We start from the raw sequence: 21702 nt of genomic DNA, 5'->3' as shown, positions 1-21702 counted from the left end.
TACCGAAAGTCTTAGCCAGAGCAATAAGGCAAGAGAAAGAAACAAAAGGCTTCCAAACAGTAAAAGAAGTCAAATTATCTTTCTTTCCTGACAAAGAATCTATACCTAAAGAAACCCCTAAAGACTCCATTAAGAAGCAGGGAAAAGATGGCCAACTACATGCAACCAGGAGCAACAATTGCCACCAAGAGACTAGGACTAGGATGACTAGCACACTCCTAACAGATCTCCAGAGGGAAGGCATGGAGAATGGACAGAGGGAAGACACAGAAGCTAGGCTGAAGCAGGAGGAAGCTGAGAACACTGCATGGGGCTACAGTGCACCAGAACTCATTTCTGTCTGCCAGTGACTTTGGGGAAATGAGAAATTTCATCCAAGAAATTGGCCATATCTGGCCAAACTAAGCTTCACAAGCGAAGGAAAAATAAGAGCCTTTTCAAACAATCAAATACTGAGGGAATTAGTTACCACCAGACCTGCCTTACAACAGTTCCTAAAGAAAGCACTAAATATGGAAAGGAAAGACTGTTACCAGCCACTACAAAAGCACACTTAGGTACACAGATCAGTGACCCTATAAAACAACCACAAAAAAAAAAAAAAGAAAAAAAAAAAATCTGGATAATAACCAATGAACATCATGATGACAGGATCAAATCCACACATATCAGTACTAACTTTGAACGTAAACAAGCTAAATTCCCCAATTAAATGGCACAGAGTGTCTACCTGGATAAAGAACCAAGACCCAACAGTATACTGTCTTCAATAGACCAGTCTCACATGGAATGACACACATAGGCTAAAAATAAAGGTATGGAGAAAAATCTACGAAGCAAATGAAAAGCAGGAAAAAAGCAGGGGTTGCAGTCCTAATTTCAGAAAATGACAGACTTTAAACCAACTAAGATCAAAAAATGACAACGAAGGGCATTACATGATGGTAAAGGGTTCAATTCAACAAGAAGACCTAACTATCTTAAATATACATGCACTCAACACAGGATCACCCTGATTTAGAAAGCATATTCAGGACTTGAACTCAGCACTGGATCAAATGGGTCTGATAGACATCCACAGAACTCTTCACCCCAAAACAACAGAATGTAGATACATTATTTTCATCACCACATGGCACATACTCTAAAATCGACCTCGTAATTGGACATAAAACACTCTTTAGCAAATGAAAACAACTGAAATCATAACAGCCACTCTCTTGGAACACAGTACAATATAATTAGAAGTCAAGACTAAGAAAATAGCTCAAAATCATAAAACTACATAGAAATTGAATGACCTGCCCCTGAAAGACTTTTGAGTAAATAACAAAAGGCAGAAATCAACAAGTTCTTTGAAACTAATGAGAGCACAGATACAACATAGCAGAACCTCTGGGACAACGCTAAGGTAGTACTCAGAGGAAAATTTATAGCACTAAATGCCCACATCCAAAAATTAGAAAGATCTCAATTTAACAACCTAACATCACAACTAAAGGAACTAAAGAACAAAGAGCAAAGCAAACCAACCCCAAAGCTAACAGAAGACAAGAAATAATCAAAATCAGAGCTGAATTGAAGGAGACTGAGACACAAAAAAAATTCAAAATATCCAGGAATCCAAGAGTTTGTTTTTTAGAAAAGTTAATAAAATAAGTACATGACTAGCTAGACTAATATAGAAGAAAAGGGAGACTTTCCAAATGAATACAATTAGAAAAAACAAAGGAGATATTACTACCTACTCTGCGGAAATACAAATAACCATCAGAGCATATTATAAAAACCTCTATGGAAACAAACTAGGAAATCTAAAAAAAAAAAGAATGGATAAATTCCTGGACACATACACCCTCCCAAAACTGAAACTGGGAGAAAATGAATCCCTCAACAGACCAACAACGAGTTCTGAAGTTGGTTCAGTAATAAAAGGCCTACAAACAAATTAAAAAAAAAAAAAAAAAAAAGCCCAGTACCAGACTGATTCAGGGTCAAGCTCTGCCCAGATGTATAAAGAAGAGCCGGTACCATTCCTACCAAGACTATTCAAAATAATTGAGCAGGAGGGACTCTTTCCTAACTCATTTTATGAGGACAGCATCATCCTGATACCAAAATCTGGCAAAGATACAACAACAACAACAAAAACTTCAGCCAATATCCTTGATGAACATTGATGCAAAAATCCACAACAAAAGAGTGGCAAAATGAATCGAGCAGGACATCAAAAAGCTTATCAAACACCATCAGGGAGGCTTTATCCCTGGAATAAACAGTTGGTTCTATACACACAAATCAATAAGTGTGATTCATCACCTAAACAGAACTAAAGACAAAAGCCACATGATTATCTCAAAAGATGCAGAAGAGGATTTTGATAAAATTTTATACCACTTCATTTTAAAAACTCTTTATAAGGCATTTATTGAAAGAACATGCATGAAAATAATGAGCCATCTATAATAAACCTACAGCCAACATCATACTTAATGGGAAAAAGCTGTAAGCACTCCTCTTGAAAACCAGCACAAGACAAGGATGCCCTCTTTCATCAAAGGATGTCCTCTCTCATCACTCCTATTCAGCATAGTATTGGAGGTTCTGGCCAGAGCCATAAGGCAAGAGAAAGAAATTAAGGGCATCCAAACAGGAAGAAAGAAAGTCAAATGATCCCTGTTTGGAGATGATATGGTTCTACATCTACAAAATCCCAATCCTATAGTCTTAGCTCAAAAGCTTTTTAAGCTGATGAACAAATTCAGTGAAGCCTCAGGATAGAAAATCATTGTAAAAAATAAATAGAATTTTTATACACCAATGATGATCAAGCCAAGAGCCATATCAGGAACACAATTTCATTCACAATTGCCACAAAAAGAATAAAATATCTAGGAATACTGCTAACCAGGGAGTTGAAAGACTTCTACAATGAGAACTGCAAAACACTGCTCAAAGAAATCAGAGATGATGCAAACAAATAGGAAAACATTCCATTCTCATATTTAGGAAGAATTGATATTGTTAAAATGGCCACACTGCCCAAAGCAATTTATAGATCCAATGCTATTCCTATCAAACTGCAATGACATTCTTCATAGAACTAGAAAAAGCTAGGCTACAGTAACCAAAACAGAATGGTACTGGCACAAAAACAGACACATAGATGGATGGAACAGAATGGAGATCCCAGAAATAAGGCTGCACACCTAAGTCATATGATCTTCAGCAAAAATGATAAAAACGAGCTATGGGAAAAGGATTCACTATTCACCAAATGGTGCTTCGATAACTGGTTATCCATATGCAGAAGATCGAAACTGGACCCATTTCTTACACCATATACAAAAGTCAACTCAAGATTAATTAAAAACTTTAATGTAAAACCAAAACTATAAAAATTCTCAAAGACAGCCTTGGCAATACTATTCAGGACAAAAGAATGAGAAAAGATTTCATGAAGAAGGCACCAAAAGTGAATGCAATGAAAGGAAAAACTGAAAACTGAGATATAAATTAAAGGGCTTCTGCACAGCAAAAGAAACTATCAACAGAGTAAACACACAACCTACAGAATGGGAGAAAATTTTTGCAAACTATGCATCTGACAAAGGTCTAATATCCAGAATCTATCAGAAACATAAATTTACAAGGATAAAACAACCTCATTAAAAGCGGACAAAGGACATGAACAGACACCTTTTAAAAGAAGACATACATGAGGTCAACAAGCATATGAGGAAAAGTTCAACATCACTCATCATTAGAAAAATGCAAATCAAAACCACAATGAGATACCATCTCACACCAGTCAAAATGGCTATTATTAAAAAGGCTAAAAATAACAGATGCTGGTGAGATTGCAGAGAAAAAGGAACAAGTATACTGTTGGTGATAGAGTAAATTAGTTCAACCATTGTGGAAAGTCGTATGGCATTTCCATGAAGAGCTAAAAACAGTAATACCATTCAACTTAGCAATCTCATTACTGGGTATATATCCAAAGGAATGTAAGTCATTGTATCATAAAGACACATGCATGCATATGTACATTGCAGCACTATTCACAATAACAAAAACATGGACTCAACCTAAGAGCCTTATCGGTGGTAGACTGGATCAAGCAAATGTGGTACATATACACCATGGAATGCTATGTAGCCATAAAAAAGAATGAGATCATGTCATTTGCAGAAACATGTATGGAGTTGGGGTCCATTATTTTTAGCAAACTTACACAGAAAGAGAAAACCAAATATAGCTTGTTCTCACTTATAATTTGAGCTAAATAATAACATATGGACACATAGAGGGAAACAACAGACACTAAGGCCTACTGGAGGGTGGAGGGCGGGAGGAAGGAGAGGAACAGGGAAAATAACTAATGGGTACTAGGCTTAATACATGGATGACAAAATAATCTGTACAACACACCCCCATGACATGAGTTTAGGTACATAACCAATCTGCACATATACCCCGACCTTAAAATAAAACTTAAATAAATAAAGTTTAAGCAATAAAAAGAAAGACCCCACCAAAAATCTCTTAGAACTGATAAATGACTCTGTAAAATTTCATGATACAAAATTGGTGTACAAAAATTGGTAACATTTCTTTATATCAACAGTGCTCAAGCTGAGAGACAAATCAAGAATGCATTTCTACTTACAATAGTCACACAAAAAATATACCTAGGAATAAATCTAATCAAAGAAGTGAATGATCTCTCCATGAAGAACTACAAAATACTGCTGAAAGAAATTACTGATGACAAAAACAAATGGAAAAACATTCCCTGTTCATGGACTGGAAAAAAAAATCAATATTGTTAAAATGATCATACAACCGAAAGCAATATACAGACTCAAAACTATTCCTATCAAACTTTTTATGTCATTTTTTCACAGAGTAGAAAAAAAAGTGTCTTTTTTTTGTTTTTTTTTTTGTTGTTGTTGTTTTACTTTTTGGCCTTTTTATTTTTATTTTTTTAAAAATTTATTTATTATTATTATACTTTAAGTTGTAGGGTACATGTGCATAACGTGCAGGTTTGTTACATATGTATACATGTACACTTGCCATCAAATATCAAAAGAGACAAAGAAGGCCATTACATAATGGTAAAGGGATCAATTCAACAGGAAGAGCTAACTATCCTAAATATATATGCACCCAATACAGGAGCACCCAGATTCATAAAGCAAGTCCTTAGAGACTTACACAGAGACTTAGACTCCCATACAATAATAATGGGAGACTTCAACACTCCACTGTCAACATTAGACAGATCAACGAGACAGAAAGTTAACAAGGATATCCAGGAATTGAACTCATCTCTGCAGCAAGCAGACCTAATAGACATCTATAGAACTCTCCACCCCAAATCAACAGAATATACATTCTTCTCAGCACCACGTCGTACTTACTCCAAAATCGACCACGTAATTGGAAGTAAAGCACTCCTCAGCAAATGTACAAGAACAGAAATTATAACAAACTGTCTCTCAGACCACAGTGCAATCAAACTAGAACTCAGGACTAAGAAACTCAATCAAAACCGCTCAACTACATGGAAACTGAACAACCTGCTCCTGAATGACTACTGGGTACATAACGAAATGAAGGCAGAAATAAAGATGTTCTTTGAAACCAATGAGAACAAAGATACAACATACCAGAATCTCTGGGACACATTTAAAGCAGTGTGTAGAGGGAAATTTATAGCATTAAATGCCCACAAGAGAAAGCAGGAAAGATCTAAAATTGACACTCTAACATCGCAATTAAAAGAACTAGAGAAGCAAGAGCAAACACATTCGAAAGCTAGCAGAAGGCAAGAAATAACTAAGATCAGAGCAGAACTGAAGGAGATAGAGACACAAAAAACTCTCCAAAAAATCAATGAATCCAGGAGTTGGTTTTTTGAAAAGATCAACAAGGCCGGGCGCGGTGGCTCAAGCCTGTAATCCCAGCACTTTGGGAGGCTGAGACGGGCGGATCACGAGGTCAGGAGATCGAGACCATCCTGGTTAACACGGTGAAACCCCGTCTCTACTAAAAAATACAAAAAAAAATTAGCCGGGCGCGGTGGTGGGCGCCTGTAGTCCCAGCTACTCGGGAGGCTGAGGCAGGAGAATGGCGTGAACCCGGGAGGTGGAGCTTGCAGTGAGCTGAGATCCGGCCACTGCACTCCAGCCCGGGCGACAGAGCGAGACTCTGTCTCAAAAAAAAAAAAAAAAAAAAAAAAAAAAAAAAAAAAAAAAAATCAACAAAATTGACAGACCACTAGCAAGACTAATAAAGAAGAAAAGAGAGAAGAATCAAATCGACGCAATTAAAAATGATAAAGGGGATATCACCACCGACCCCACAGAAATACAAACTACCATCAGAGAATACTATAAACACCTCTACTCAAATAAAGTAGAAAATCTAGAAGAAATGGATAATTTCCTGGACACTTACACTCTCCCAAGACTAAACCAGGAAGAAGTTGAATCCCTGAATAGACCAATAGCAGGCTCTGAAATTGAGGCAATAATTAATAGCCTACCAACCAAAAAAAGTCCAGGACCAGATGGATTCACAGCTGAATTCTACCACAGGTACAAGGAGGAGTTGGTACCATTCCTTCTGAAACTATTCCAATCAATAAAAAAAAGAGGGAATCCTCCCTAACTCATTTTATGAGGCCAACATCATCCTGATACCAAAGCCTGGCAGAGACACAACAAAAAAAGAGAATTTTAGACCAATATCCCTGATGAACATCGATGCAAAAATCCTCAATAAAATACTGGCAAACCGGATTCAGCAACACATCAAAAAGCTTATCCACCATGATCAAGTGGGCTTCATCCCTGGGATGCAAGGCTGGTTCAACATTCGCAAATCAATAAACATAATCCAGCATATAAACAGAACCAAAGACAAGAACCACATGATTATCTCAATAGATGCAGAAAAGGCTTTTGACAAAATTCAACAGCCCTTCATGCTAAAAACGCTCAATAAATTCGGTATTGATGGAACGTACCTCAAAATAATAAGAGCTATTTATGACAAACCCACAGCCAATATCATACTGAATGGGCAAAAACTGGAAAAATTCCCTTTGAAAACTGGCACAAGACAGGGATGCCCTCTCTCACCACTCCTATTCAAAAAAATGTTTTAAAATTCATATGAAACCAAAGAAGCACCCAAATGGCCAAAGCAATGCTAAGCAAAAAGAACAAACCCAGAGGCACCTTGTTACCTGACTTCAAACTTTACTATAAGGCTACAGTAACCAAAACAGAATGGCACTAGTAAAAATATATACATATACACATAGAATAATGGAACAGAATACATAAACCAGCAATAAAACCACATTCCTACAACCATCTAATCTTTGACAAACTCAATAAAAGCAAGCAATGGGGGAAGGAATCCTTTTCAATAAATTGTGCTGAAATACCTGGCTAGCAGTATGCAGAAGAATAAAACTGCACCCCTATCTTTCACTATATACAAAAAGCAACTCAAGATGATTCAAATATTTAAATGTAGACCTCAAATTATAAAAATCCTAGAAGAAAACCCCAAATTATCATTTTTTACATTCTGTACAAAAAATTTATGACCAAGTCCTCAAAAGCAACTGTAACAAAACCAAAAATTGACAGGTGGGTCCTAATTAAACTAAAGTCCTTTTAGACAGCAAAATAAACTATCAACAGAGTAAACAGACAACCTACAGAATGGCAGAAAATTTTTGCAAAATATGTATCCAATAAAGGACTAGTCTGGGCGCGGTGGCTCATGCCTGTAATTCCAGCACTTTGGGAGGCTGAGGCCAGTGGATCACGAGGTCAGGAATTGGAGACCAGCCTGGCCAATGTAGTGAAACCCTGTCTCTACTAAAAATACAAAAATTAGCCGGGCATGGTGGCGCAAGCCTGTAGTCCCAGTTACTTGGGAGGCTGAGGCAGGAGAATCGCTTGAACCCGGGAGGCAGGGTTTGTGGTGACCTGAGATCATGCCACTGCACTCTAGCCTGGGCAATAGAGCAAGACTCTGTCCCAAAAAAAAGTAAATAAATAAATAAAATAAAGGACTAATGTCTAGAATCTATACGGTATTTAAACAACAGACAAAAAAAGCAAGTAACCACATTAAAAAGTGAGTAAAGGACATGAACAGACACTTCTCAAAATAAGATATATATGAGGCCAACAAGTATATGAATAAATACTCAACATCACTCATCACCAGAGAAATGTAAATCAAAACTATAATGAGATACCATCTCACCCCTGTTCAAATAGCTATTATGAAAATGGCAAAAAGTAACAAATGCAGGAAGATTGTGGAGAAAAGGGTATGCTTATGTTCTGCTGGTGAAATATAAATTAGTTCAGGCATTGCAGAAAGCAGTTTGGAGATTTCTCAAAGGACTTAAAACAGAGCTACTATTCGACCCAGCAATCTCATTACTGTGTATACACCCAAAGGAATATACATCACTCTGACATAAAGACACATACACACATATGTTCATTGTGGCACTATTCACAACAGCGAAGACATGGAATCCATCTAAATGCCCATCAATTGTGACTGGATAAAGAAAATATGGTACATGTACACTATGGAATGAAATTCTATACACCCAGTGTAAAGAATGAAATTATGTCCTTTTTAGCAATGTGGATGCAGCTGGAGGCCATAATCCTCAGTGAATTAATACAGAAAGAGAAAACCAAATATGGCATGTTCTCACTTATAAGTGGAAGCTGAATATTGAGTACACATGAACACAAAGAAGAGAGCAAAAGACACCAGTACCTTCTTGAAGTTGGAGCACAGGAAAAGGGTGAGGATCAAAAAACTGCCTATTGGATACTATGCATATTACCTGGGTGATGAAATAATCTGTGCACCAAACCACTATGACACACAATTTACCCATGTAACAAACCCACACATGTATCCCCTGAACCTGAAATACAATTGGAAAGAATAAAGCCATACAAGAGGCAAAAAAAAAATATGTATATATATGGTAAAAGCCTTCACATCACTAATCATCAGGGAAATGCAAATCAAAAACATGACATGCCATCTCACACCAGTCAGAATGGCTAGAAAAGGGAATACTTATACACTGTTGTTGTGTATGTAAATTAGTTCAGCCACTGTGAAAAGCAGTTTGGAGATTTCTAAAAGAACTCAAAACAGAACTACCATTTGAGTCAGAAATCCTATTACTTGGTATATGACCAAAGGAAAATAAATCATTCTACCAAAAAGACACATGTGTCTGTATGTTCATCAGAGCTCTATTTACAATAACAAAGACATAGAATCAACCTCAGTGCCCATCAGTACTGGATTACATAAAGAAAATGTGATACTTTTATCACTATTGTGGACTATTATGCAGCCATAAAAGGAATACCATGCCCTTTACAGCAACAAGAAAACTGGAGGCCATTATACTAAGCAAATTAACACAGAAACAGAAAATCAAATACCACGTGTTCTCATGTATAAGTAGAAGCTAAACATTAGGTACACATAGACATAAAGATGGGAACAATAGACACTGAGGACTACTAGAGAAGGAAGAGTGGCAGAGTGGTGGGGGCTGACACACTACTTATTGCATACTATGCTCACTACCTGGGCGACAGGATCTTTCATAACCCAAACCTCAGTGTCATGTAACATACATATGTAAATATGTATATTTTTGGTAACTGAATAATGACAGGGGATTTTGTACTGCTACATAAAAAAATGCATAATGCCTCATTTAAATAGAATTATGCAGTGATCAACCTCTGACAACATTAAGCCACAGAAACACTCAGTTTAGGTTAACCTACATTAATAGAGATGGTAGACAGTGGACTGCCAATGGAGAATGCAATATGATAACTTTGGCAAAAGTCATTGCTTACTACTGAGTGCTACTTCATCTACTTTCACAAAATTAATGTTTTTAAAAAACATGTGAAGTTTTTCTGCCATTACTGGTTGGCAAAAGGTTTGTTTCTATTAAATTGGTCTATTCTGGGCATGGAATATTAAAATAGCAGTAAATGTACTAATCTTAGATGTACCACTTCAGATTATTAAAACTTCATAATTTTGGTTATATGGTTTTTACCAAAGAGTATTCTTGAATTTTTATCAAGTTCCTGTTATTTTTTTTTTGCATGCGTTCTGTTCTTCTTTAGTTAAATTGTCTTTAGAAATACACCCTTTCTAAGTTAAACAGAATTTTTAAAGTGACCCAATGCATACATTTTCTTTCTATACATCTTCCCCAGAAATGATTAATAAAAACCATATTTGTTACCCAATAATAAGTTTCTACCCAAATAACATTTACCAAAATTTGCCCAAACTTTCTCTATGTTGTTTTTCTATGTGGCATTCTGTGGTTAAAAACAATTCCATGTTTTTCTGACCTTCCTGGATCTAGTTTCCTTTTTGCTTCCAATGGTATCCAATGGAGTTGGAGGCTATTTAATCTGAAACACTTAGTATTTAATTTGAAATCCCAAGCTTAAGTTTGTGAAGTTTTGTCTCCATTTCCCCTCCCTGATTTTAGTAAAGGTTGAATATCCCTTATCCAAAATGCTTCAGACCAGAAGTGTTTGAGACTTCAGAATCTTTCAGATTTTGGAATATTTGCATTATACAGTGTTTCTTTTCTTTCAAAAGAACTTCCTTTCATAATAATTCGAGCCAGCCTTTTAACCTTTTGTCAGTAATGTCTGTTGTTAAATCCTAATCTAATGGAAACGGTTACTCTATTTATAGCTCTCTGAATATTATTCTTGGTTTTACTTGCTGCTTATCACTACAACAAAGAATATGTGGAAATAAGCACTCTGTACCACAGCAAATATACTTGTGTGTCATCAATATTAGTCTAAAATAGTAACTGTTTTCTTTGGTGAGCATAGGAATTGAAGCAGAATTCATGTGCTGATATTTCCTTCTTGATATTTACAAGCATAAAAGACTTTTGGGAAGAATTTGTGGTAAATATGCCATAAAGTATGTATCTTTGAGTGTTAATAAGTTATTTCTTACTAAAAAATGTAGGAATATTTATTACAGATGAAATAACTAATAAAGTTTAGACTTTCTCAACTATGTCTCTATATTATCCTAAAGTAGAAAGCTAGTCAATAAAAAGTTGTTTAAGTATCTTAAAAGTATTTTTTAATCACAATTACTTCTAGATTTAAATATAAGGCAAGTCCTTTTTTATTTTATAAACCATTTTGGCTTTAAGTGTTTTCATTTTTTAAAATAATAAGTCTCTTCCTCAAATATTGTCTTCTTAACCACTCATATCTGCTATTTATGGTTCTGTGTGCTGGTTATTTTCAAAACAAAAGCCCAGATCCTATGTGGTTGAACAAGGCTTTGTAAGTAATTCCCAGGCAGCTAAAATATATACTGATTTCATACTTGACATTTTATTAGTTGGAGCTATAGTCATTTGAAGATGGTTTGAATTTAAGATATTTATTGCTCTTTTCTGATAGGTTTTGTCAGTGAAAATTAAATCCAGTGGCACTTTCTGTAAATTTAGGTGATTACTCTGTTCTTTTCTAGCCTGTGTTCCTTCTTAATAAATTAGGTTCAAGATTATTTATAAATTCTTGCAGACCATTGGGAGTTACCTGGTTCCATACTACTATCTCTAGGTTGCTTGTCCCTTCATAAATTATTTTGCCCAGTAATTTGGGTGACTGTTATATGGTTTTGGAAATAATCCAGTTATTAAGACTTGGGGCAAATTAATAGCTCTTAACCAAAAATTGGAACCCAATTCATGCTAATCCCTATGCATACATTAATTGCAACACCATGGATCAAATGATCTATGGAACTAGCTAGAGCCTACCTTCAAATTGATGCAAATTGGGCTGGGCACAGTAGCTCACGCCTGTAATCCCAGCACTTTGGGAAGTAGAGGTGGGTGGTCACCTGAGGTCAGGAGTTTGAGACCAGTTGGGCCAATATGGCAAAAGCCCATCCCTACTAAAAATACATAAAATTAACCAGGCATCGTGGTGGGCACCTGTAATCCAAGCCACTTGGGAGGCTGAGACAGGAGAACTGCTTGAACCTAGGAGGTGGAAGTTGCAGTGAGCTGAGATCGTGCCATTGCACTCCAGCCTGGGCGACAGAGCGAGACTCTGCCTCAAAAAAAAAAAAAAAAAAAAAAAAATTAGTGCAAATTGGTACAGGAGTTTAAAGTTTGGATTGGGGAATTTTCCAAAAAGACCTAAACAATCACTATCCCTATTTGAAAGAGGAAAATTTGAACAACACATGAAAGAAAAAATTGATAAGTTGGACTTCATCAAAACTGAGAACTGCTCATCTTCCTAAAATACTGCCAAGCGAATGAAAAGACAAACCACACAGTGGGGGAAAATATTTACAAATTACATTCCTAATAAAGGACTCATATATGAAATATAAAAAGAATGATTGAAGATAATAAGGGATAATAAGGAAAGTGATAGGAGGCTAGCAAGATGGCTGAATAGGAACAGCTCTGGTCTGCAGCTCCCAGCAAGATAGACGCAGAAGGCAGATGATTTCTGCATTTCCAACTAAGGTACCCGATTCATGTCATTGGGACTGGTTGGATGGTGGGTGCAGCCCACAGAGGGCGAGCTGAAGCAGTGTGGGGTGTCACCTCACCCAGAAAGCACAAGGGGCTGGGGAATTTTCTCCCTTACCCAAGGGAAGCCATGAGGGACTGAGCCTAAGGAACTCTAGTACAGATATTGCGCTCATCCCATGGTTTTCACAACCTGCAAACCAGGAGATTCCCTCTGGTGCCTACTCCACCAGGGCCATGGGTTTCAAAAACAAAACTGGGCGGCCATATGGGCAGACACCGAACTAGCTGCAGAAGTTCTTTTTTTTCCATACCCTAGTGGTGCCTGGAACACTGGTGAGACACAACCATTCACTGCCCTGAAAAGGGGTACTGAAACCAGGGAGCCAAGTGGTCTGGCTCAGCAGGTCCCACTGCCATGGAGCCCAGCAAACTAAGATCCACTGGCTTGGAATTCTCTCTGCCAGCACAGCAGCAGTCTGAGATTGACCTGGGACGCTTGAGCTTGGTGTGGGGAGGGGAGTCCTCCATTTGAGGACTGCTTGAGTAGGCAGTTTTACGCTCACAGTGTAAGCAAAGCCACTGGGAAGTTTGAACTGGCTAGAGCCTCCTGCAGCTGAGGAAGGCTACTGTGGCCAGACTGCCAGATTTTCCTTCTCTGGCCAGAGCATCTCTGAAAAAAAGGGAACACCTCCAGTCAGGGACTTATAGATAAAAACCCCATCTCCCTGGGACAGAGCACCTGGGGAATGGGGGCGGCTGTGGGTATAGCTTCAGCAGACCTAAATGTCCCAGCCTAATGGCTCTGAAGAGAGCAGCGGACCTCCCAGGACGATGTTTGAGCTCTGCTAAGGGTCAGACTGCCTCCTCAAGTGGGTCCCTGACACCTGTGTATTCTGACTAGGAGACACCTTCCACTAGGGGCTGATAGACATATCATACAGGAGAGCTCTGGCTGGCATCTGGCAAGTGCCCCTCTGGGCCGAAGCTTCCAGAGGAAAGTTCAGGCAGCAACCTTTGCTGTTCTGTAGCCTCTGCTAGTGATACCCAGGCAAACAGGGTCTGGAGTGGACATCAAGGAAATTCCAGCAGACCTGCTGCAGAGGGGCCTGACTTTTAAAAGGAAAACTAACAAACAGAAAGAAAGAGCACATCCACTGAGAGACCCCATTCAAAGGTCACCAACATCGAGACCAAAGGTAGATAAAACCACAAAGATGGGGAGAAACCAGTGCAAAAAGGCTGAAATTCCAAAAACCAGAACACCTCTTTTCCTCTAAAGGATCACAGCTCCTCACCAGCAAGGGAACAAAACTGGACGGAGAATGAGTTCGATGAATTGACAGAATTAGGCTTCAGAAAGTGGATAATAACAAACTCTTCTGAGCTAAAGAAGCCTGTTCTAACCCAATGAAAGGAAGCCAGGAAACTAGAAAAAAGGTTAGACAAATTGCTAAGTAGAATAAGTGGTGTAGAGAACAAAATAAATGACTTGATGAGCAAGTGGAAGAAATTATATCAGTGATTGAAGATCAACTTAATGAAATAAAGAAAGAAGACAAGATTAGAAAAAAAATAAAAAGAAATGAATAAAGCCTCCTAGAAATATGGGACTATGTGAAAAGACCAAATCTACATTTGATTGGTGTACCTGAAAGTGATGAGAAGAATGGAACCAGTTGGAAAACACTCTTCAGGATATTATCCAAGAGAACTTCCCCAACCTAGCAAGGGAGGTCAACATTCAAATTCAGGAAATACAGAGAACAGCACAAAGATACTCCTCAAAAAGAGCAACCCCAAAACACATGATTGTCAGATTCGCCAAGGTTAAAATGAAGGAAAAAATGTTAAGCACAGCCAGAGAAAGGTTGGGTTATCCACAAAGGGGAGTCCATCAGTCTAACAGCGGATCTCTCTGCAGAAACCCTAGAAGCCAGAAGAGAGTGGGGGCCAATATTCAACGTTCTCAAAGAAAATAATTTTCAACCCAGAATTTTACATCCAACCAAACTAAGCTTCATAATTTAAGGAGAAATAAAATCTTTTACAGACAAGCAAATGCTGAGAGATTTTGTCACCACCAGGCCTGCCTTACACGATATCCTAAAGGTGACACTAAACATGGAAAGGAACAGCCAGTACCAGCCACTCCAGAAACATACCAAATTGTGAAAAACATTGACACTATGAAGAAACTGCATCAACTAAAGGACAAAACAACCAGCTAGCATCATAATGACAGGATCAAATTCACACAGAACAATATTAACCTTAAATGTAAATGGGATAAATGCCCCAATTATAAGACACAGACTGCCAAATGGGACAAAGAGTCAAGACGCATCAGTGTGCCGTATTCAGGAGACACATTGGCATGCAAAGACACACATAGGCTCAAAATAAAGGGATGGAGGAATATTTACCAAGCAAAAAAGCAGGAGTTGGGATCCTAATCTCTGATAAAACAGACTTTAAACAAACAAAGATCAAAAGAGAAAAAGAAGAGCATTATATAATGGTAAAGGGATCAATGCAGCAAGAAAAGCTAACTACCCTAAATATATATGCACCCAATACAGAAGCAACCAGATTCATGAAGCTAGTTCTTAGAGACCTACAAAGAGACTTAGACTACCACACCATAATAGTGGGAGATTTTAACACCCCGCTGTCAATATTAGACAGATCAACGAGACAGAAAATTGACAAGGATATTCAAGACTTGAACTCAGCTCTGGACAAAGCAGACCTAATAAACATCTGCAGAACTCTCCACCCCAAATCAACAGAATACACAATATTCTGAGTACCACATCACACTTATTCTAAAATTGACCACATAATTGGAAGTAAAAAGCTCCTCAGCAAATGCAAAAGAATGGAAATCATAACAAACAGTCTGTCAGACCGCAGTGCAAACAAACTAGAACTCAGGATCAAGAAACTCACTCAAAACCGCACAACTGCATGGAAACTGAACAACCTGCTCCTAAATGACTCCTGGGTACATAACAAAATGAAGGCAGACATAAAGATGTTCTTTGAAACCAATGAGAACGAAGACACAATGTACCAGAATCTCTCGGACACATTTAAACCACTGTGTGGAGGGAAATTTATAGCACCAAATGCCCACCAGAGAAAGCAGGGAAGATGTAAAATTGACACGCTAACATCAAAATTAAAAGAACTAAAGAAGTAACAGCGAACAAATTCAAAATCTGGTAGAAGACAAGAAATAACTAAGACCAGAGCAGAACTGAAGGAGATAGAGACACGAAAAACCCTTAAAAAAAATCAATGAATCCAGGAGCTGTTTTTTTTTTTTGTAAAGATCAACAAAATAGATAGCCAGACTAATAAAAAAGAAAAGGGAGAAGAATCAAATAGACCAAATAAAAAAAATATAGGGTATATCACCACTGATCCCATAGAAATACAAACTACCGTGAGAGAATACTATAAACACCTCTATGCAAAGAAACTAGAAAATCTAGAAGAAATGGATAAATTCCTGGACACACACCCTCCCAAGTCTAAACCAAGAAGAAGTTGAATTCCTGAATAAACCAATAACAAGTTCTGAAGTTGAGGCATGAATTCATAGCCTACCAACCAAGAAAAAGTCCAAGAACAAATGGATTCACAACCAAATTATACCTGAGTGACAAAGAGGAGCTGGTACCATTCCTTCTGAAATTATTCCAAACAATAGGAAAAGAGGGAATCCTCCCTAACTCATTTTATGAAGCCAGCATCATCCTGATACCAAAACCTGGCAGAGACACAACAAAAAAAGAAAATGTCAGGCCAATATCCTTGATGAACATCAAGGTGAAAATCCTCAATACAATACTGGCAAACCGAATCCAGCAGCAAATCACAAAGCTTATTTGCCACTCTCAAGTTAGCTTCTTACCTGGGATGCAAGGCTGGTTCAATATATGCAAATCAATAAACATAACCCATCATATAAACAGAAGCAATCACAAAAACCTCATGATTATCTCAATAGATGCAGAAAAGGCCTTTGACAAAATTCAACACCCCCTCATGGTAAAAGCTCTCAATAAAGTGGGTATTAATGGAATGTATCTCAAAATAATAAGAACTATTTATGACAAACCCACAGCCATCATGCTGAATGGGCAAAAACTGGAAGCATTCTCTCTGAAAATCGGCAAAAGACAAGGATACCCTCTCTCACAGCTCCTATTCAACATAGAATTGGCAGGTCTTGCCAGGGCAATCAGGCAAGAGAAACAAACAAATGGTATTGAAATAGGAAAAAAGGAAGTCAAATTATCTCTGTTTGCAGATGACATAATTTTATATTGAGAAAACCCCATCGTCTCAGCCCCAAATCTCCTTAAGCTGATAAGCAACTTCAGCAAAGTCTCAGGATACAAAATCAATATGCAAAAATTACAAGCATTCTTATACACCAATAACAGACAGAGAGCCAAATCATGAGTGAACTCTCATTCACAATTGCTACTAAGAATATAAAATATGCAGGAATACAACTTACAAGGGATGTGAAAGACCTCTTAAAGGAGAACTATAAACCACTGCTCAAGGAAATAAGAGGGAACACAAACAAATGGAAGAATATTCCATGCTCATGGATGGAAAGAATCAGTATTGTGAAAATGACCATACTGCCCAAAGTAATTTATAGATTCAATGCTATCCCCATCAAGCTACCACTGACTTTCTTCAAAGAATTGGGAAAAAAATAAAATAAAATAAAATAAAATAAAAACTACTTTAAACTTTATATGGAACCAAAAAAGAGCCCGCATAAATAAGACAATCCTGGGCAAGAAGAAAAAAGCTGGAGGCATCATGCTACCAGACTTCAAACTCTACTACAAAGCTACTGTAACCAAACAGCATGGTACTGGTACCAAAAGAGATATATAGACCAATGGAACAGAACAGAGGCCTCAGAAATAGCACTGCACATCTACAACAATCTGATCTTTGACAAACCTGACAAGAACAAGCAATGGGGAAAGGATTCCCTATTTAATAAATGGTGCTGGGAAAACTGGCTACCATATGCAGAAAACTGAAACCGGGCAGAAAACTGAAACCGGACCCCTTCCTTACACCTTATACAAAGACCAACTGAAGATGGAACAAAGACTTAAAAGACCTAGAACTGTAAAAATCCTAGAAGAAAACCTAGGCAATACCATTCAGGACACAGGCATGGGCAGAGACTTCATGTCTAAAACACCAAAAGCAATGGCAACGAATGCCAAAATTTACAAATGGGAACTAATTAAACTAAAGAGCTTCTGCACAGCAAAAGAAACTATCATCAGAGTGAACAGGCAACCTACAGAATGGGAGAAAAAATGTGCAATCTATCCATCTGACAAAGGGTTAATATCCAGAATCTACAAAGAACTTAAATTTACAAGACAAAACAAACAACCTCATCAAAAAGTGGGTGAAGGATATAAACAGATACTTCTCAAAAGAAGACATTTATGCAGCCAACAGACATATGAAAAAATGCTCATCATCACTGGTCATCAGAGAAATGCAAATCAAAACCACAATGAGATACCATCTCACGCTAGTTGGAATGGCGATCATTAAAAAGTCGGGAAAGAACAGATGCTGGAGGGGATGTGGAGAAATAAGAACACTTTTATACTGTTGGTGGGAATTTAAATTAGATCAACCATTGTAGAAGACAGTGTGCTTATTCCTCAAGAATCTAGAACCAGAAATACAATTTGACCCAGTAATCTCATTACTGGGTGTATACCCAAATGATTATAAATTATTCTACTATAAAGACCCATGCACGAGTATGTTTATTGCAGTGCTATTCACAATAGCAAAGACTTGGAACCAACCCAAATGTCCATCAATAATAGACTGGATAAAGAAAATGTGGCACATATATGCCATGGAATACTATGCAGCCATAAAAAAAATGATGAGTTCATGTTTTTGCAGGGACATGGATAATGCTGGAAACCATGATTCTCAGCAAACTATCGCAAGATCAGAAAACCAAACACCGCATGTTCTCACTCATAAGTGGGAGCTGAAAAATGAGAACACATGGACATAGGGGAACATCACACACCAGGGTCTGCCCTGGGGGTGGGAGGCTAGGGGAGGGATAACATTAGGAGAAATAACTAATGTAAGTGATGTGTTGATGGGTGCAGCAAACCACCATGGCATGTGTATACCTATGTAACAAAACTGCACATTCTGCAAATGTATCCCGGAACTTAAAGTATAATTTTTAAAAAAAAGAAAGAAAGAAAAAGAAAATAGGGGAAGTGATAGCCCACGGGTATAGGTTTCTTTTTGGGGGTGATAAAATCTTTTTGGAATTAAATAGTGATAATAGTTGTACAATTCTCTATATACTAAAACTCACTAAGCTTTATACATACATATGTTTTTACTGTGCTTTACTTCATTATGTTTCCCAGATGCTGCCTTTTTTTTACAAATTGGAGGTTTGTAACAATCCTGTGTAGAGCAAGTCTATTGGCATCATTTTTCCAACAATGTATGCTCACTTCATATCTCTGTGTCACATTTTAGTTATTCTCACAGTATTTGAAACATTTTCATTATAATTATATCTGTTATGGTGATCTGCGATAAGAGATCTTTGTTTTTGTTTTTGTTTTTGTTTTCTGGGATAGGGTCTCACTCTGTCACACAGGCTGGAATGCAGTGACACGATCATGGCTCACTGCAGCCTTGACCTCCTAGGCTCAAGTGATCCTCCCAACTCAGCCTGCCAAGTTGTGGGACTACAAGGTGTGCGCGACCACGCCCGGCTAGTGTGTGTGTGTGTGTGTGTGTGTGTGTGTGTGTGTGTGTATGATATTTCGCCATGTTGCCCAGGCTGGCCTCAAACTCTTGAGATCAAGCTATCTGCCCCCTTGGCCTCCTTCTTAGTGCTCAGATTACAGGCATGAGCCACTGTGTGTGGGTGATAAGTGATCTTTGATATTACCATTGCTATTGTTTGGGGATGCCATGGACTGCACCCATATACAACAGGGTACTTAATAAATGTATTTTTATTATTAAGTGTATTTTATTATTAAAATATTATTAAATGTATTATTATTAAATGTATTTTATTATTAAGTACAACAGGGTACTTAATAAATGTGTGTTCTGAAACACACAACAAAAACAAAAACAAAGATCACCTTCTCCACTAACCAACTGTTCCCTCATATCTCCCCCTCTTTTGGGGCATCTCTATTCTCTGAGACAAAACGATATTGAAATTAAGTCAATTAATAATCCTACAATTAGTGTTCAAGTGAAAGGAAGAGTCTCATGTCTCTCACCTTAAAACACTAGAAATCATTAAACTTAGTGAAGAAGGCATGTTGACAACCAAGATAGCAAGGTTCTTGCACCAAACAGTCAGCCAAGTTCTGAATGCAAAGGAAAAGATGTGAATATAATTAAAACTGCTAGTTTTTCTTCATACCCCAGTGGTGCCTGGAATGCCAGTGAGACAGAACTGTTCACTCCCATGGAAAGGAGGCTGAAGCCAGGGAGTCAAGTGGTCTAGCTCAGCGGATCCCATCACCACAGAGCTCGGCAAGCTAAGATCCACTGGCATGAAATTCTCGCTGCGAGCACAGCAGTCTGAAGTTGACCTGGGACACTCAAGCTTGGTGTGGGAGGGGTGTCCACCATTACTGAGGCTTGAGTAGGCGGTTTTCCCCTCACAGTGTAAACAAAGTCACCAGGAAGTTCAAACTGGGAAGAGCCCACCACAGCTTGGCAAAGCCGCTGTAGCCAGGCTTCTTCTCTACATTCCTCCTCTCTGGGCAGGGCATCTCAGGAAGAAAGGCAGCAGCCCCAGTCAGGGGCTTATAGATAAAACTCCCATCTCCCTGGAACAGAGCACCTAGAGGAAGGGGAAGTTGTGGGCACAGCTTCAACAAACTTAAACGTTCCTACCTGTTGACTTTGAAGAGAGAGCACCAGATCTCCCATCACAGCGCTCCAGTTCTGCTAAGGGACAGGCTGTCTCCTCAAGTGGGTCCGTGACCCCTGTGCCTCCTGATGGGGAGACGCCTCCCAGCAGGGGCCGACAGACATCTCATACAGGAGAGCACTGGCTGGCATCTGGCAGGTGCCCCCTAGTACAAAGCTTCCAAAGGAATAAACAAGCAGCAATCTTTGCTGTTCTGCAACATCCGCTGGTGATACCCAGCAAACAGGATCTGGAGTGGACCTCCAGCAAACTCCAGCAGACCTGCAGCAGAGGGGCCTGACTTTTAGAGGAAAACTAACAAACAGAAAGTAATAGCATCAACATCAACAAAAAGGACGTCCACACAGAAACAGCATACGAAGGTCCCAACATCAAAGACCAAAGGTAGATAAATCCACAAAAATGAGGAGAAACCAGCCCAAAAAGTCTGAAAATTCCAAAAAGCAGAATGCCTCTTCTCCCCCAAAGGATCACAACTCCTCACCAGCAAGGAAACAAAACTATGGAGAATGAGTTTGATGAATTGACAGAATTAGGCTTGAGAAGATGGGTAATAACAAACTCCTCTGAGCTAAAAAAGCCTGTTCTAACCCAATTCAAGGAAGCTAAGAACCTTGAAAAAAGGTTAGAGGTTTTGCTACCTAGAATAATTAGTTTAGAGAAGAAAATAAATGACTTGATGGAGCTGAAAAACACAGCACAAGAATTTCATGAAGCATGCACATGCATCAATAGCCAAATTGATAAAGTGGAAGAAAGGATATCAGAGATTGAAGACCAACTTAATGAAATAAATCGTGAAGATAAGATTAGAGAAAAAGAATGAAAAGGAATGGAAAAAGCCTCCAAGAAATATGGGGCTATGTGAAACGACCAAACCTACATTTGATTGTTGTAATGGAAAGTGATGGGGAGAATGGAACCAAGTTGGAAAACACTCTTCAGGATATTATTCAGGAGAACTTCCCCAACCTAGCAAGACAAGCCAACATTCAAATTCAGGAACTACAGAGAACACCACAAGGATAATCCTCGA

At 38.3% G+C, this 21702-nt stretch overlaps 1 protein-coding gene across 17 annotated transcripts in view; it reads left to right on the top strand.

The window, feature by feature from the left end:
• The window catches only part of LOC105476707 (zinc finger CCCH-type containing 12B), a 433900-nt gene that overhangs the window by 336779 nt on the left and 75419 nt on the right, over positions 1–21702 (top strand). Inside the window, exon 1 of one of the 17 annotated variants that reach the window (XM_011732882.3) lies at positions 8090–8863. The exons of the other annotated variants lie outside the window; for them this stretch is intronic. The gene's annotated coding sequence lies outside the window, so the exon portion shown is untranslated. Of the gene's footprint in view, positions 1–8089; positions 8864–21702 lie in introns of those variants that run through there. 17 annotated transcript variants of the gene reach the window in all.

Source organism: Macaca nemestrina, chromosome X (genome assembly GCF_043159975.1).
Source record: "Macaca nemestrina isolate mMacNem1 chromosome X, mMacNem.hap1, whole genome shotgun sequence".
NCBI lineage: Eukaryota > Metazoa > Chordata > Mammalia > Primates > Cercopithecidae > Macaca > Macaca nemestrina.
Note: the sequence above shows the minus strand (reverse complement) of the source record. Positions and strands in the feature narration are given on the sequence as shown.